At 43.6% G+C, this 5,607-nt stretch overlaps 1 protein-coding gene across 5 annotated transcripts in view; it reads left to right on the top strand.

The window, feature by feature from the left end:
• Positions 1-3,215: 3,215 nt before the first annotated feature.
• Positions 3,216-5,607, top strand: part of Mc2r (melanocortin 2 receptor) — a 17,430-nt gene continuing 15,038 nt past the window's right edge. For 3 of the 5 annotated variants that reach the window (XM_021214982.1, XM_021214983.1, XM_021214984.1), the window contains exon 1: positions 3,216-3,325. The gene's annotated coding sequence lies outside the window, so the exon portion shown is untranslated. Of the gene's footprint in view, positions 3,326-4,667; positions 4,817-5,607 lie in introns of those variants that run through there. The other 2 variants (XM_021214985.1, XM_029547186.1) reach the window with 1 other exon arrangement.

Genomic DNA, 5,607 nt, shown 5'->3' with positions numbered 1-5,607 from the left:
ACACGGGTTTGTAGGGAGCAGGAAGGATTGGGTGTGTATAGGAAAGAACAAGGAGGACTTCCAGGTCTGTGTTCATTCAGAGATGCACCTAACCCTCAAGAGACTGGAGGACCCAGGGAGTTTAGAGGTCAGATGGGCTGGAGGTTGGGGGCATCCATGTGGAGACGGGGTGTGGTAGGGAGGAGGTGTGGGATGTGGAGCAGTTGGAAGGTGGGAGGGGAGGGGCGGGGAATGGAATATGGAGTGTAAAAAAGGAATTACAAATAAAATTAAATTTAAAAAAAATGAAATTCTCAAAAAACTACTAAATACATAAGAAATTTATGTATTGAGAATTTTAACACTTGGAAATTTTTACTCTAAGCATTTGCTTTTATTTTTTAATTGTGTGTCTGTGTGCACACACGTGCCTGTGGAGGCCAGAAGAAGAAACCAGATCCCCTGGTACTAGAAATCTAGATTGTGAACTGCCTGTCTTTGATGCTAGAACTCTAACCTCTGACTCTGGAAGAGCAGGACACACTCATAACTATTAAGCCACATCTCCAGCCCTATTTCCAAAATAAAGGTGAGGGCTGGAGAGATGGCTCAGTGGTTAAGAGCACTGACTGCTCTTCCAGAGGTCCTCAGTACAATTCCCAGCAACCACCCCGTGGCTCACAACCATCTGTAATGGAATCCAATACCCTCTTCTGGTGTGTCTGAAGACAGCTGCAGTGTACTCATATTAATACAATAAATAAATCTTTTTAAAAAAAATTAAGCGGAATTGTGAAAGCTTATGTGTGGCTTCGCTTTCCCATTCCCCGTTCTCTCCTGCAGTGTACCCTACAAGGGTTCTACCTCTGCTGCTGCTCAACTTTCCTATCCCTACAGTGTGTCCTCCACAAGTAGCCAAAGAAAATCTTTTAAACTGAAGCAGGTTGAGTCACCCACTTTCTAAAACCCAGTGGCTTCTTCTAATCCTTAGAATGAAACTCCCATCTGCCTCATTCAAATCGTCAGTAATGTTCACCTCATTCGTGCTGTGAAAGGTTTAAAGATCTGACACTGGGGATCAAACTCGGGAAATTTAAAAAGCGTGGTACTGGGGATAAAGAGATAAACTCGGGAAATTTAAAATTGTGGTACTGGAGACTTGTAAATGCTGTGCAAATATCACTGAGTCACACCACCAGCCTCCATGATGTGGAGGTGAAATGTCCACATATGTAAAACCCTTAGGAAAATGGTTGTAGTTAGACAGAGAAAACACTATATAAATTGTTGTTTCAACAGTACATATCAGCAAAAACATATGTTAGTTAACTTCTGATCACCAGATTCTTTATGCTGTTAAAATGGCACGGCTCCATTTCATCTTGTTCCTCTTTCTTTGTCCCCCTGGTCTCTGCTCTAGCCTTTCTCCACCTTCTCCTTTTATTTCCTCTCCCATGGAAAAGACATTAACTTTGAATTAGGGTGGTGGGGAAAAAAATCATCATGTAGGACCCCCTTGGGTGCTTCCTGCTTTCCTTCACATCTTGAGAGGGGAAAGCGATGAATTTTAAGCACGGTGGTGGTCACAGAACCTACCTGTTGGCATCTCAGTCTATAAACTTGCCCTTCTGTGCTTACAACCAAGGCATCTTTTTGCATGACCACTCCTTCAGCACCTTGGGGACCATGTTATAAGAACCATGGGTCTCGGTACATGATTTCACAGTTATCTAAGTGATTTCACAAATCTGACCCCTTACTCAAACCCAGAGCAATCAGAATCAATGGACCCCCAGAGCCTGCCCATCCCTACCCCGCCCCCAAACTATTACTGTGACACACACCTCCTGCCTCTGTTTTACGTTCTTTCTGCTCTGTTTCTTCCAAAAATATATTGGTTCCCTTTTCTTAAAAGATTGGAGGGAAATGACGGAGAAAGAAAAGGCAAGGCGAAATAATAAAAGTTAGCCTTTCCGTCAACACTTAAGCAAGCTTAGCAACCTGATATCTCTGTCAGAGCGCCGCACAGGGCTGCTCACAGCTAGCTGGCCTTCTCTAAGGTCAACCGTCTGCTATCCTGTTGGATGTATATCTCCCCAGGCCTGCCCTGTTTTCCCAACCAATTCATTGTATCCACAGGCCAGGGAACTGCAGTGTCCTACATCGCACATGACTCAGAATGGCGACAAGGACTCCCTTTTGTCACTATTAAGTGGCTCTGCTGAGGGAAAGGATGCAGAAGATGCTTATGATCACTGTGCATACGATGCCTAGGGAGCACTGTGCATAAGATTCCTGTGGACCAATGTGCAGAGCATAATTCTACAAGAGTCCAGAGAAGGTCACTGTATGAAAGTGTTTACTCAAATTACAAATTAGATTCAGCCTTACATCCTTTCCAGACCATTCATAGATGAGCATCTTTTAATTAGAGATTAAAATATCCTTTTGTTGATAGTTTTAAAAATAGCCACTTGTCTGGCCTCTGCACCTAAAAATCCAGATCCAACCAAAACTTGACCCAGTCCACATTTAAAATTCAGGTTTGGCCTGGGTATGTGACACAGGGCACAGTTCATGCCATGCATTTGCAGGGCCCACACTTCAAGTTGATGTGTGGCTGATACCAAAAGCAGCCCTTCCCTGAGGACCTTGCCAAACAGAAATTAACATGGCAGTGCCCAGAACTGGACATTTTTTGCTTTGAATGATGCAACTATTAATAATGGTTTTCATGGCACTTTTAGACAGAGAAGAAAGGCAAAACTAGAAGATTTAGCTTTTCTTTTTTATCTTGGTCCAAGCCCCACAATGTGCCCTGAAGCCGACAAATCCCTCTACTCCATTGTTTGCCTTATAAAAGATGAATAATAGGGTTATTTCCTTATTCTTAATGAGGTTAATGAGTCAAATGTTCACAAGATGTCTTGAGAGGTCGACTGGTAACTTTAAAACAATTTCTTCCAGAATAATTTCCTCAAAATTCCGACTTATGAAAAAAAAAATCAAGTGCTATTCTAAAATGATATTGAAAAAGAAAAGGCTTACAAATTTCACCATCTGCTATGGCCAACGTGGTCAGAAATGTTCGAAATAAGCTTAACTGTGTAGACCCAGCCTGGGTCTACATCAGAGTCTTCCCTTTGGCCTCTCTAACTCCGTGTCACCAGAAGTATGCACTTTATTTCTAGTGACATTTACTCAAGGTTAGGACAACAAGTAGCTGTCTCCTAGTGATGTATATGTTCCGGCCTTTCCTGCTCCAAGGATCATTTGCTTGCTTGTCTTCAAAACTTATTTCTTCTCAGTCATCTTGGCCAGAAAGATCCCTACTTCAGAGCTGAAGGTAAGCAAGCACATTCTGTATAAATTTCTCAGCTTCTCAAGTGCTCTGGACTCTGAATAGAAAAGCTAGGAACAGACCTAAGAGCGAGCTATGTCTCAGTGCTTCCAAATCCTCTCTCTCTCTCTCTCTCTCTCTCTCTCTCTCTCTCTCTTCTTTTATTGGAGATTTTCTTTATTTGCATTTCAAATGTTATCCCCTTTCCCAGTTTCCCCTACACAAACTCCCTATCCCATTCCTACCCCTGCTTCTATGAGGGTGCTTCTCCACCTACCAACTCCTACCTCCCCACACACTCCCATCTCCCCACACACTCCCACCTCCCCACCCTAACATTCTCCTACACTGGGGCATTGAGCCTTCATAGCACCAAGGACCTCTCCTCCCATTGATGTCTGACAATGCCATCCTCTGCTACATATGTGGCTGGAGGTTGGTGGTTTAGTCCCTGGGAGCTCTGGGGGATCTGGTTGGTTGATATTGTTCTTCCTATGGGGTTGCAAACCCCTTCAGCTCCTTCAGTCCTTTCTCTAAATCCTCCATTGGAGACCCCATGCTCTGTCCAATGGCTGGCTACGAGCAAATCCTCTTAATTGTGGTTCATCATTCTTAAAGAAGTATTTTATTTCTTAATTAAAGTATGACAATAAAATCCATTACTTCTTTGTCTAACTGAAACTTTCTTCTCTACTAATGAATTTCTCTGTTTGTCTTTATTACAGTCTATTCAATTATAAAGTCTATTAAATTATTATAAACTCTACTCAAGAATTTCAGCAGAATTTACTAAGTGAACTAAGGTTGAAATTAAGATCATTCCCTTCAACCTCTTCCTGAACCATCCTTTTACCCGGTTAACCTTTTAAAACAGGATCATTTTCTGCCAAAAGACCAGGGGAGTTGCCACATGATAGCTCCCTGCTACTCTGGGCAACTCTCTCACTAGCACAACGTATATATATACGGCTGCAGCAACTTGGAGCATAGAATAATCAACCTAAGCCTATCTATGATCCTATGTTCCCCAAAGTGACCAACAGTTAGAACATGCGTTCAGGGAAGACTCGGCACACAAAGGTGACTTTGTCTGCCTGGCCGTCATGGAACCTACAGAGTTCAAAGGAGATGGGGATGGGAAGGGTACTCAGAGGGGGCTGAGAGAAGGGCCTTGAGCCAGACTGGAAGGAGGAGGCCTCCTTCTCTGCACTCCCAGGAGGAGAGAAAGGCTCTCGCTCGCTCGTTCATGCATTGAGCAACCCTGTTTACTGGATTCCTAGGCACTGGCCTAGTTTCAAGTTGAAGTCGGAGGACTGGGGCCCCAGGGGGAGCCCCCAGAATGAGAACATTATGTCCATTATGTCGCTGAGACGAAGCCTCGAAGCCTCGCAGCAGCTCCTGCAAAGAACGAAATCTGTGAGGTTGCAAAGAGCCGCAAACCTTTTTTGGTGGGATTCCCCTCGGGCCAGGGGCAGGACAAGGGAGGGCAGAAACTGGGTGAGTAGCTTCCAAAAGACTCTTGCCTCTTCGTTGCAATTGGGTCCCTCCTATCACAGCAAGAGATTTGCTTTCTGTGGCCTTGCAATAACTTAAAGCAGCTTTTATTTTTTTCTTAAAAAAAGGACCCACTGAGACATCTCATTAATAGCTCTAGGTCTGTTTTACATCCAGAAATTTGACTTTTTAAAGGCATCTTTCTAAGCAATGCTATGTAGCTTTCCTTTAAAGTTTTGTCTTGTTTTTTTTGGGTTGGGATTTTTTGTTTGTTTGTTTGGTTGGTTGGTTGTTTTGTTTTTGTTTTGTTTTTGGGTTTGTTTTTCTTACTTGGTGATGTCTGGGCTTAAGACTAGCAAGGCGGGCCTTATCTCAGGGAACATTTGATGGAGCTGGCAATGTGCAGAAGTCTGAGCTGACTCCACCTGAAAGTACCTGAAGGGCTGTGCGCTCAGAAATCTTACCCTAGCACAAGGTACAGAGAGGCGCAAAAGCAAGACCCTACCCCTCAACCCCCCAAGAGCCAGAGGGACCTAAGAACTGGGCAGTTTGAGGGAGAGGCAGAATGATGACCAGTTGCAGTGACAGCTTTTGTTCTGGTTTCGGGGGAGCCAGGCTATTCAGTTTTGGAAGGTTGGTTTTTTTTGTTGTTTTTTTGGTTTTTTGGTTTGTGTGTGTGTGTGTGTGTGTGTGTGTGTGTGTGTGTGTGTGTGTGTTTTAAACTTATTTTATTAGATATTTTCTTCATTTACATTTCAAATGCTATCCTGAATGTCCCCTATACCCTCCCCCCA

Source organism: Mus pahari, chromosome 15 (genome assembly GCF_900095145.1).
Source record: "Mus pahari chromosome 15, PAHARI_EIJ_v1.1, whole genome shotgun sequence".
In the NCBI taxonomy this organism is placed as follows: domain Eukaryota; kingdom Metazoa; phylum Chordata; class Mammalia; order Rodentia; family Muridae; genus Mus; species Mus pahari.
The sequence above is the reverse complement of the archived record's forward strand: the minus strand, read 5'-3'. Positions and strand labels throughout refer to the sequence as shown.